This window comes from Apodemus sylvaticus, chromosome 11 (genome assembly GCF_947179515.1).
Source record: "Apodemus sylvaticus chromosome 11, mApoSyl1.1, whole genome shotgun sequence".
In the NCBI taxonomy this organism is placed as follows: Eukaryota; Metazoa; Chordata; class Mammalia; order Rodentia; family Muridae; genus Apodemus; species Apodemus sylvaticus.
The window spans coordinates 45,386,365-45,399,094 of NC_067482.1; positions in this window are offsets into that span (position 1 = coordinate 45,386,365).

Consider the following 12,730-nt stretch of genomic DNA (forward strand, 5'->3'; position numbering starts at 1 on the left):
TGAACATTGTGGTTTTAAATTCTTACCTGGAGGTACTTCTGTTGTGGTGTCTTAGTTGGCAACATGTTTAGAAGTAGTTTATGAAGGCGCTAACTTCATTAATGGACTTGCCCGCTGCTGAGTGCACAGCTGGATGGACACTTAGGATGGGACCTGACTGGAGGAAGTCGGTCACTGGGGGCGTGTCTTTGAAGACTATTTTTTTTTAAGCTCATTTTTCTTGTTCTTATGTCAGGGTCTCGCCATATGTTGTCCAGATTGTCCCTGGGCTCCGAGTAACCCTTATGCCTCAACCACTCAAGAGCTAGGATTACAGGGATGAACCAGCACAGTTAGCTTAGGAGTTTGCTTTCTCCCCCACCCTTAACCCCTTACTCAGTTTCCTTATTACGACGAGGTAAACAACCCCTCCATCACATGCCCCCGTTGCCTTGATACACCGCATGGCCTCAGGGCCCAGAGCCAGGAATTTAGGACTTGGCCTGAAACCATCTGCTTTCATGCTGACACAGTCCTTTTTGAGTAAATCCTCCATCATTCAGAGACAGTTCTCTCTCCCTCCTCCTTTCCTGGATCAATTCAGTGTGAGCCAGAGTCTACATGGCTTCATGTTAGCGAGAAAGAAGGCAGCCTCAACTGTATGTTCCAGTCCTCAAAGACTCCTGTAGGTCCTTTTTGGCTTTAGGCTGAGATTTACCCTTGTGTGTGTGTGTGTCTGTGTGTGTGTATTAGTAAAAGTTTCTGAACAATAGTTTGTCAGTTGGCATCAAGAGCTGAAACATGTCCATAGGGTTCGCGTAAAAACTAATGCGACATTGATGCGACAACAGTATGGTGGGATTGTTGTTGACTTGAGTTTTATCTTTTCACTTACTCATGTGATCTGATTTTTCTTAGTGCCACAGACCACCCCAGCCAGGTATGGGGGTCCCTGGGATGAGGGTTCTCGAAGTCCAGGTGGGTAAGGATTCGGTGGTGACAAACAGAAACAAACACAGAGGCAGTTTGAATCTGAGTGTATTTTGCAGCTCTCAAGCAGGGACTTTTATACATAAAATCAAACATGACATATCTCTGGGAAACCATATCCAGTGAAACAATTGTGAATACCAACAAGAATCATTTGGCACAGTAAAATACAAAAATCATCCAAGCATTACATCTCTGAAAGTATGTATTCAGTGAATCACAAACAGAACAGGTAACATCATCATCAAAATATAACAATTCTAAAAGAATATATTCAATAGGGTGATCATTCAAGGCTAGTGGCATATTCCCAAGAACAGGTTAATAAATCTTTATGGTCAGCCGGGCATGGTGGCGCACACCTGTAATCCCAGCACTTGGGAGGCAGAGGCAGGCGGATTTCTGAGTTCGAGGCCAACCTGGTCTACAGAGTGAGTTCCAGGACAGCCAGGGCTACACAGAGAAACCCTGTCTTGAAAAACAAACAAACAAACAAACAAAATCTTTATGGTCAGTGCTCCTAACCGCTGAGCTAACTTTTCAGCCCCTATGATTAATTATTGCTTAACATCTAATACTTGATTTTTTTTAATAAATCTTCAAAGCATAAATTTAAACTATTTCAATTCTTTCTAATTAAGGCTTTCTTTACCATATACCAAAAACCACTTCCGATGACACATGTGCAGCCACATGAAATTTTATTGTTGGGAAAGTTTTTATCATAATAATTTTGTAAACCATTTGAAAAGTAAAGCGTTGGCCATGTTAGTGAGCTGTCTCAAGGGGTGGTTTTGTACCCATTATTCTTGCTTAAGATTATTGTCTAGGCTCCCAGGAACCTGTAGGTAAGAAAAGGAAAGAGAGCAAAAAAGAAAAACTGCCATGAGAACTATGGCTCAATTGTTTTCTCTGGCTGAGAGTTCCACAGGCAGTTCCAGGAGGCCTCCTTCTTTTGAAGTCTGATGCCTCAGTCTGTGGAACTTGTCATACAGATTCTACTGGGATCGGTGTGGCATCTTAGTGAACATTTTATTTTGATAATAAAAAAATTGAAATTACTAAGAACTTTTGTTTGAGGTGAAAAATATACATAATATACATTTCATCTTGTTGTGGAAAAGAACTTTGAAAATATCAACGCAGCAAGGCATACTTCCCCTGGGGAAGCAGAAGAAGGCATATCTCTGAGTTTGAGGTCAACCTGGTCTACACAGTAAGACCCTAGATCAAATACCAATGGCATGCTGAAGCTGGCTTGTGCAGACATGTGATGACTAACTGCTAAAAATACCCAGTGATTCTGCAGCAAGATTAGCTGGCAGCCGGAAATCAGCAGTGGAGGGAACAGTGACATTCTGAATATCAGCAAATGCTAAAACCAGAGTCTTCTAAGCCTGGCTCATGAGCACACAGCTGCCTGGCAGCTGTAATCAGGGGGGAAAACTGAACTTTAGTCTATTATGTAAAATATATAGATTCATTGTTTCAAAGAAATCATGCAATAAAAAAGATGAACAGGAAGTGAAATGTCTGCACAGAGTTTGGCAGGGCCAGTGTCCATAACATAAAAGAAAAGGAACAATACAATTAACCTGCATAAAATAAAACTAAACTATAATCCTAAAATGAAAACAGGAATATCTCACAAACAAATGATTCCTTAAAGAGATGCAAATTGTCACTAACTGACAAAAGCATAGCGACATAATAAGGTGACAATTATGAGATACTGCTCCACATCACGGACGGTGACAGACCCTGCCTACTCCATGGCCTGCAGATATGAGTATGGTCAGCAAAGGCCTCCGCCTGGCTTTTTCAGTATTGTGATTAAGGGTGATGATGTATCTTGGGTTGTAACTGCTCTTAGCTGTACAGGTCTTGTATGGGTGATGTCATTGCTGTCACAGCAGGGTTTTGGGGTTTTGTGGTTGTGTTGGTTTGGTTTTGTCCCTTTGAAGTGATAGCAGAGGTCATGCCTCCACTCACAGGCTACTCAAAGAGAAGGTGCCCAAATGGAACTGGAAGATATCCAAACAAGCAGACACAAAAATCACAACACAAGAAGCATGGAAAAGTAAGGTAGGACAACCCTTCAAAAGATCAGGAAAAAAAATCAACTACCGATCCAAGGACAGTGAATAGCTCCTGGTGACCTGACCATGCCACAGTGAAAGGCCACACAGCTCCGAATATTTGAGCAGCACAAATTTATCTTGAAGAAAAAATTTTTAACACAAATTTGGGTGAGTAGGGAAGGGAAATGGACCTGGGAAAAGTTAGGGGATAAATTTGGTCAAAACACATTGTACAGAACTCTCAGTGAAGTAATTTTTTTATTAGGTTTTAAAAGGCAACCAAAAAAGTAAAATATCAGATAAATATATCAGAAGTCCACTTAAAAATAATCAGAGACCTGAAAGAAAAGTCAAATGAGTGAAAGAATCTTATTCAGAGCCTGGAAAGTCAGCAACAAGAAGGAGAGGCAGCAGGTGGACAGGAAGAATCAACGTGAAATGTCAGGTGAAAGCTAGCCTGGGGGTGGTGGTGCACGCCTTTGATCCCATCACTTGGGAGTTAGAGACAGGCAGATCTCTGAGTTTGAGGCCAGCCTGGTCTACAAAGTAAATTTCAGGACAGCCAGGGCTACAGAGAAACATTGTATCAAAAAACTAATAACAATAACATCATCATCATAACCTTGTATCAAAGAATTGATGATGCTTCTGCTGCTGATAATGATAATAATAAATAATAATAATAATAATAAATAATACTGGGAATGAAAACTTCAATGCCTCAAAGTGAAACTCAGTGGAAGGCATCAACTAAAGTCAGCAAGAATATCCTCAAGGATGGAGATCATAGCTGACAAAGGACTGCACCACAGTGACAATTTGAAAAAGATGAGCATGCCTACGCTATGTAAGTGTTCAGAGACACGGCTAAGACACCAAACAGGGAATCTGTGGCATAGGAAAAGGGCTGAGGGAGACAACAAAAACACAGAGACCTACTCAACAACGCTATAGTGAAAATCTACACTCAGACACCAGAAACATTTAAAACTTCAAGTAGACGTGACCCAGAAAGACTTTCCCCATGACAGTAAAAATGTCAACCCAGCAAAGAAAAGTAAAGAAATCATACTCGAGCATCAAGGGAAAGACACATAAAGGCAAACATCGTGTTTCTCTTCAGCGACCTTAAGATCTGGGGGATAGTGTGGGAAGGTATATTTCAAACTCTGAAAGTAAATAATTGTCAGACAACTTTGCTATACCTAGCTAAACTATCTTCTAAAAGAAATTAAAGGCACTTCAAGACAGGCATAAACTGAGATAGTTCATGATCCTAGTCTGGTACTGTAGAAGACACTTTAAGAAATTAAATACAGAGAAGGAAAAATATAGTCTGGGTATTTCTATTTTACAAGGCAGTTTGAGTATTGGCACTAGGTCTTCTTTAACAGTTTGGGAGACTTTTCAGTTTATTTGTTTTTAAAATATGAGTTTTTGTGGTTTTCCCTGATGGGGGATGAGGAGGCAGAGAGATGGATGGCTCAGTGAACAAATCACTTGCTGTACAAGTGTATGGAGTTGAATGTGGGTCTGCATTACCCACATAAATTCTAGGTAAGTGTGGTGGCCACCCTTTAAAACCAGTGCTGGGGAGGAGGAGACAATGGATTCCTGGGGCAAGCAGACCAGTTAGACTAGGTGCATCCAAGAGCTCTGGGCTCAAGTGAGAGACCTTGCCTCACAATACCAGGTAGAGAGTAATTACACAAGATGAACATCAGCCTTCACATCCATGTGTACACATGTGCATAGCACATATGTGTGAACATATATACACACAAAAATATTTATTAATAATTCTCTGGATTTCATTGCAATCCATCATAATCTTTTCTGTTTTTCTTTAACTTTATTGATTTAGGTTTTCTCTTTTTCTTGTGATCATTATGGCCAGCATTTTGTCTATCTCATATAATTTCCAAAGAACCACCTCTTTGAGTGATTCTATTATGATTATTTTATTCTCTTTTAGTCTCTGTTTTATTTATTCAAGGACACTTCTAGAAGATCATTCACTGTGACCAAGTTGGTTTCAATCCATGGTTCAAGAAAGACAAATTGTTAAGTGTGTAATATGGTGTGCCACCATGCCTGGCTCAGACAACTAATTTTTTTTAAAACAATGTTGTCAAAAACATGCACTGGAGACGGTCATGGTCATGCATAGCTTTAAGTTCAGAAGTCTGGAGGAAGAGGCAGGCTCAGCTATATGAGTCTGAAGTCAATCTGGTCTATGTAGTAAGTTCCAGGTCAGCCAAGCCTCCTTGTAAGATTATCTTAAAAACCAAAACCCAAACTAAAACAAAACAAAACACAACAAAACAAAAACACCAAAAACCAAAAACCCAAACCCCACAAAAACATACTTTGGAGCAAGGCAGCCTCTTTAACAATTGGCAAAGGGAAAACTGGTTGTCCACATGTGAAGAATGATACTAGATCTGTATCTTCCACCTGACACAAAAATAAATTCAAAATACTTCAGAGAAGTAAGGCCTGAAACCTTGAGAATGCTAGAGGAAAACATGAAAAATGCCTCAAGACACAGACATAGAAAAGGGTTCCTGTTTGTCAATTCTTGCTCTTAGAGCATAAGCTATTGGTGTTCTGTTCAGAAACTTTCTCCCTGTACCGATGTCCTCAAGGGTCTTCCCCAGTTTCTTTTCTATTAGCTTCAGAGTGTCTGGTTTTATGTGGAGGTCCTTGATCCATTTGGATTTGAGCTTAGTACAAGGAGACAAGGATGGATCAATTCGCATTCTTCTGCATGCTGACCTCCAGTTGAACCAGCACCATTTGTTGAAAAGGCTATCTTTTTTCCATTGGATGTTTTCAGCCTCTTTGTCGAGGATCAAGTGGCCATAGGTGTGTGGGTTCATTTCTGGATCTTCAATCCTGTTCCATTGATCCTCCTGCCTGTCACTGTACCAATACCATGCAGTTTTTAACACTATTGCTCTGTAGTATTGCTTGAGGTCAGGGATACTGATTCCCCCAGATTTTCTTTTGTTGCTGAGAATAGTTTTAGCTATCCTGGGCTTTTTGTTGTTCCAGATGAATTTGATAATTGCTCTTTCTAACTCTGTGAAAAATTGAGTTGGGATTTTGATGGGTATTGCATTGAATCTGTATATTGCTTTTGGCAAAATGGCCATTTTAACTATATTGATTCTACCGATCCGTGAGCATGGGAGGTTTTCCCATTTTTTGAGGTCTTCTTCCATTTCCTTCTTCAGAGTCTTGAAGTTCTTGTCATACAGATCTTTCACATGTTTGGTATATCTACACAATGGAGTACTATTCAGCCATTAGAAGCAATGAATTCATGAAATTCTTAGGCAAATGGATGGAGCTAGAGAACATCATACTAAGTGAGGTAACCCAGACTCAAAAGGTGAATCATGGTATGCACTCACTAATAAGTGGTTATTAACCTAGAAAACTGGAATACCCAAAACATAATCCACACATCAAATGAGGTACAAGAAGAAAGGAGGGGTAGCCCCTGGTTCTGGAAAGACTCAGTGAAGCAGTATTCGGCAAAACCAGAACGGGGAAGTGGGAAGGGGTGGGTGGGAGGACAGGGGAAGAGAAGGGGCTTACAGGACTTTCAGGGAGTGGGGGGCTAGAAAAGGGGAAATCATTTGAAATGTAAATAAATTATATCGAATAAAAAAAATTAAAAAAATGCAATAAAAAAAAAAGAAAAGAAAAGCATTCCTGGGCTAGAGTGATGGCTCAGCCGTGAAGAGGACTGACTGCTCTTCTGAAGGTCCTGAGTTCAAATCCCAGCAACCACATGGTGGCTCACAACCATCCATAATGAGATCATAATGCCCTCTTCTGCTGTGTCTAAAGACAGCTACAGTGTACTTATATATAATTGTTGGGTTCCATAGCTGCCTGCAGCTATTACGAAGTGGGTTTCTGGAACAGAAGCTGAGGGATGGATAGGGAAGGGGCAAAAAGAAAAATGGCCAGGACAATGTTTCACTGATCGAGGCCGGAAACTTTAATGGCGCCAGACCTTTTAACAGTTTGGACAAACCCTTCCCCCCAGACTCCGGGCTGAGTTCCGGTGGAAGTTGTCTAGCTTCTCTTGGAGGTCCTCGTCTTGACTGCTCCGGCAGCTGGGTGGGTCACCCGCTTAATTCAGGAATTCCTAGACCTGGAGGAACAATGAACTTAACCTTCACTGAGCTTTTTCACCCTAGGATAAAAATTCCTGCTTTAACCTACTTCCCTATTATGCCCTACAGGCAGATTCCTGCCTGAGGCCAGAGATTATCCTTGACCAAAGTCAAACTCCGACCAAGTGCATGACTGCCCCAATATGGCTCTGTACATATAATAATAAATAAATCTTAAAAAAGAGAGAGAAGGGTTCCAACAGTATAGGAATCAATCCCAAGAACCAACAAATGGTATTGCATGAAATTAGTGCATGCACGGGCATGTGTACACACACACACACACACATACACCCACACACACATACACACACACACACACACACACATACACACACACACACATACACACACACACACACACACACACACACACACATGCACCTATCCAGAAAAACAAGCAATCACCACAGTGAAGAGACAGCCTACAGAATGGGAAGGAAAAACAAAAACATTTGCCAGCTACACAGTCTACAGGGAATTTAATAGCTAGAATCTTTAAAGAGCTACAAAAATTAAACATTGAAGAGCCAAATCATTAATCTACTAAATGAGCTAATGCACTGAACAGACAATTCTCAGCAGAAGAAATATAAATATCCAACAAACTGTTGAAGAGTGTTCTAAGTCACTTTCCCCTGATGAACACTTTTGTATTCCTCAGGGAAACAGGAGCTGAAACCATGCCAGGGTTCATTCCACTCTACTCAGGAGGACTATAATCAAGAGGCCAAATGGCAGCCAATGCTGACAAGGGCGTGGAGAGGGGGCTCTGTGCGCACCAGTGTGAACGCAAGCTCGTGCAGCCACAATAGAAATCAGAATGGAGCTTGGTCAAGGAGCTAAAAGCAGAACTGTCATATTGTTGCAACTCCTTAATAAGGGTGTGGTCTACCGTGTCCCAGACAGCTTTCCTATTCTTAGCACAAAACAGAGGGCTCCCTTTTCTTAATGGGGCTTCCTCTTCTCCACCTGGTCTGGGGAGCCCAAACCCCAATCTTCTACCTGAGGAATATCCTTAGAGAAATTACAGGTTCAACTTCCTGGAATGCCTGTCCATGCAAATGAGGTATCCCCGTCTCAGCCAGTGAAACTTCACCCTAAGAAGAAGCCCTTCCCGCTTTCCAAGATTCGTGTATAAATAGGCATGGTTCACTCCGAATAAAGTCTATGTGTACAAGCCCACCCTGGATAAAGGCATATGTGTACGCTAAGATCGTCTCAGACTCCGCCCGTTCCGGATGCCGCTTCATCCTTTCAGTCTGGTGTGCAGTGGCGCCTCCCCAGAGGGAGGAAACAGAGGACAAGGATCCACAGATGGACCCAACACTCCTGCCCCCCATATGACCCAGTACTCAATCCAAATTATACTTGAATTATATGTTCAAATTGGGATGAGTATAATGACGCATATATGTATGTGTATGGTCAATATTGCTTATCGATTTGACAGGATATAGGACCACCTAAGAGACAAGCCTGTGAGTGGATTTCTAGATTAGACTGAGGTGGGAAGACACATGAAGACACATAAAGATAAATGTCACATTTTCTCTCATAGATGGAACCTATATTTAAAATAATATTTGAAACCAGGCAGTGGTGGCACATGTCTTTAATCCCAGCACTTGGGAGGCAGAGGCAGGCAGATTTCTGAGTTTGTGGTTAGCCTGGTCTACAGAATGAGTTCTGGGACAGCAAGGGCTACACAGGGAAGCCCTGTCTCGAAAAATCAAATAAATAAATAAATAAATAAATAAATAAATAAAATAATATTTGAATTATATGTTTAAGTTAGGACAAAGTATAATGGCACATATGCAAATACATAAGAAACCCTTATAATCCCAGCACGCAGGAGTGAAGTCAGAGGATGTGACTTCATGTGACAGAATTAGGACTTACAGATGGTTCTGACTCTCACCTGCTATGTAATGGTGTCAGTGATGGGGAGATCCCATCTTCTCCCCTTTTTCCTCGCCCCATCAGGTCATCAGAGTAGGAGAGCTGGTCCTGCCCCTCACCACCTGTAGCCCTAGGGAGAGCAGGCCCTGCCCCTTACCTGGGCAGCACAGTAGAGCTGACCCTGATGGTGGGGTGTGGGTGAGTGGCCCTGAGCGTGGGAGAGCTGGTCCCACCACTTGTCTGTTGTGCGGAGACATGGGTGAGAGATGTTTCCATTCTTGCCCCTTACCACCGATGGCAGGCATACAGAAGCTGTCCCTGAGGTCATCAGGGTGGGAGAGCTGGCCCTGCCCCTTACCTGCTACAGCTGGCAGGAGAGCAGCCCCTAGGAAACACAGTAGACCTGGCCCTGGATTCGGGAAATGAGGTGAGCCAGGCCTGCCTCTTGTCTGCTGGGCAGTGGTGCAGATGAGGGAGAGATGCCCTCTTCCCATCCCGCATCCCTCACCATCTATGTCAGGCAGGAGAGCTAGCCCCCAGGGTCATGAGAGTGGGAGATCTGGCCATGTCCCTTACTGGGTGACCACACTCGGGACTGTGGGCCCTGCACCACTCCTGGGCAGCAGGGTGGAGCTGGTCCTGGTAGCAGGTTGCTAGTGAGTCTTCCGTGTGAGCATAAGAGCAAGGGATCTGACCAGGCTGATACCTCTCAGACCCAGATCCAGGGCTGTGAACTGGCCCACCCCAACATACCCAATGGATGGACTGCTGAGTGCATGAGGGGCCAGCTCCACAGATCCAAAACTACAGGGTCTCCATGATGAAGAACAACAGGATATAAGAGAAGAGTCCCAGTGAGGGTCCAGTAACAGAAGCCAGAGGCCTTGTACCAGACCGAGTCATTGCAGTGAACATTTGCAAGCAAAGATGTGTGGACAGAAGGGTATGGTGTGAGACACACGGTGATACACTACGGCTTCCACTGTGAGGTTTTTTGTTTTTTGTTTTTTTGTTTTTTTGTTTTTTTGTTTTTTTTCTGTGTTGGGCAGAAGTTGCAAGGCTGGAAGATGGAGACCAGGGGAGAGAGAGAGATGAGTAGGATTGGGGTGCATGATGTGAAATTCACAAAGAACCAATAAAAGGTTTTTTAAAGTGTAGAAAGGACATGGAGAGCTAGAATTCTTCTAGAGTGCTGGCCGGCCAGGGCAGTGTTGCAGCTCTTCTCAGCCTTGCGGCTCTTCCGAAGGCCAAACAGAGCTACCGTGCTCTTCCCAATCTCAGTCCTGGGCCCTCAAGAGAAAACATGTCTACCCACAGATGTGTGCACACTGCCCATAACAGCGCTGCTCATAGGCACCATGATGTGCATCTGTGATGAATGCGGTGTAGCCAGACAACTGAAAATCGCTCCGGAGTAAGAATGGAATATCAGCCTGGTGGTGGCGGCTCGAGCCTTCAATCCTAGCACTCAGGGGGCAGAGGCAGGTGGATTTCTGTGACTTCGTGGCCAGCCTGGTTTACAGAGTGAGTTTCAGGACAGCCAGGGCTACACAGAGAAGCCTTGTCTCAAGAAAATGAAAACCAAAACTAAAGAGAGGGGAGAGAGAGACAGAGAGACAGAGAGACAGAGAGAGGGGGAGGGAGGGAGAGGGAGAGAAAGAGAGGGAGAGAGGGAGAGAGGGAGGGAGGGAGAGAAAGAGAGAAAGAGAGAGAGGGGAGGAAGAGGGAAAGAGAGGGGGAGGGAGAGGAAGAGAGAGAGGGAGAGAGAGAGAGAGAGAGAGAGAGAGAGAGAGAGAGAGAGAGAGAGAGAGAGAGCGCTTAGGACAGCATGGATTAACCATGATGCTAGGAATAAAGCCAGCCAAGAAGGGCCCCAGCGTATAAAGCCTCCTATTTCAAGTAGTAGGAAGAGACAAATGCATAGAAATTAGTGTCTTCTGGAGAACAGATTGGCTGGTGTGTGCAGGTAGACAACGATGGGCAAGAGACACTGGTTCATTTTAAGAGAATGAAATCTTGCAAATTGATTGTGACAGTGACTGCACAGCATTAAGTACATTAAAAGTGTTCATGGTGTTGAAAAGGCTTATGATGTGTGAATTATCTTTTTTTTTTTGCTTTTGCTTTTTATGTTTCTATTTTTATAGTTCAATAAAGCTCTTTAAAAAAAAAATCCACAAATCAAGCCTTCTTAACAGTTGATTTACACAGTCCTGGATCCAAAAAGACATGCCTGGACATGGGACACAGGGGACAGAGAAGTGGCCGTGGTGAAAAGTTGAGACTTGGGCTTGTCTGTGTCTTCATGGCTATGACTGTGTCAATGAGCTTGGTGCTGTCCAAGATGGCGGCCTTTAGCCACATGTGATCATTGTGCACCTGAAATGTGGGTGGGTAGACCAAATGAGATGATTAGGGAGCACGCACCAGACTTTGAAGACTTGGAATCACACACATACACACACACACATACACACACACACATACACACACACACACACACACACACACACACACACGCACGCATGCACACACACCCTAATTGATAATGTTTTGTATTAGATATGCTTTTTTTAATATTGTAAAATTTATAATTTTAATACTTTAATTACTTTTACAAATGTAAAAAGCCATATTCTCTGAGAGTTAAAGGTTTCCTTGGGAGGGGTGGCTGCACTGATCCTTGGGCATGCATCATTACAAGGTCGTGTTTGTTGAGGGTTATCCACTGGCTATCAAGGGGGGAGAGAGAAAAGGTGGGGCGGCTGCTCACTGAGGGGTGGAGGGAAGTGGCATGCCAGGGTGAGAGTGTGCTTTGCCTTGGGCACCACGTAACTTCCTTCTTGAGTAGCTTGGGCACCACGTAACTTCCTTCTTGAGTAGCTTTCTCTTAAATCCGAGTACCTTTTATTCTTTGACAACACCCGTGTGTGTAATGCCTATTGGTCATAACTACTCAACTCCCCCTCTCACTCCCCCAGGCACCCCCAACACACACCTTCAGGCCTTCCTGTCCTCTGCCCCGCCTCCCCTCCCCTTTAGTGCTGCCTGTTGGAATGTCGAGTGATGTCTTGGCTTTCTGCAGAGCTTGTGTGCGAAGACATAGCGGCTTTGAGCTCATGGGTGTGGTTTCACGTCCCAAAGCCACCACCCCACAGCACTCTTCCTCCCATGCTTTGTCTGCCACACTGTCCCCTGAGCCTTGGGAGAGGGGTCACACTGATGTCCTTCTTAGTGTCCTTTATAGGGCTGAGCATCCAATGGTCACTAGGAGTCTCTTCATTAAGAATCTCTGCAGACAGAGATTCCTCTGGCCAAGGTTGAAGGCACTGCTAATCTATGTTGATAAACACTAAAATTCAGAAGGCAGTTTGGCAACATGTGCATTTAGCAAGACCACACAGTGGTCAGTTCCCCCTCCAGTGCTTATAACCTCCTGATTCACGGCAGCTTAACTGGGTTACAGTACTAGGTACCAGGAGGGATTTCCTTCCTCTTGATCAGATCTGACTCAAGAGCGGTTGATTACCTCACAACCTCTGCGCCGCTGCTGCTGCTGTCCCAGTGGGTACGTCCTCAGGC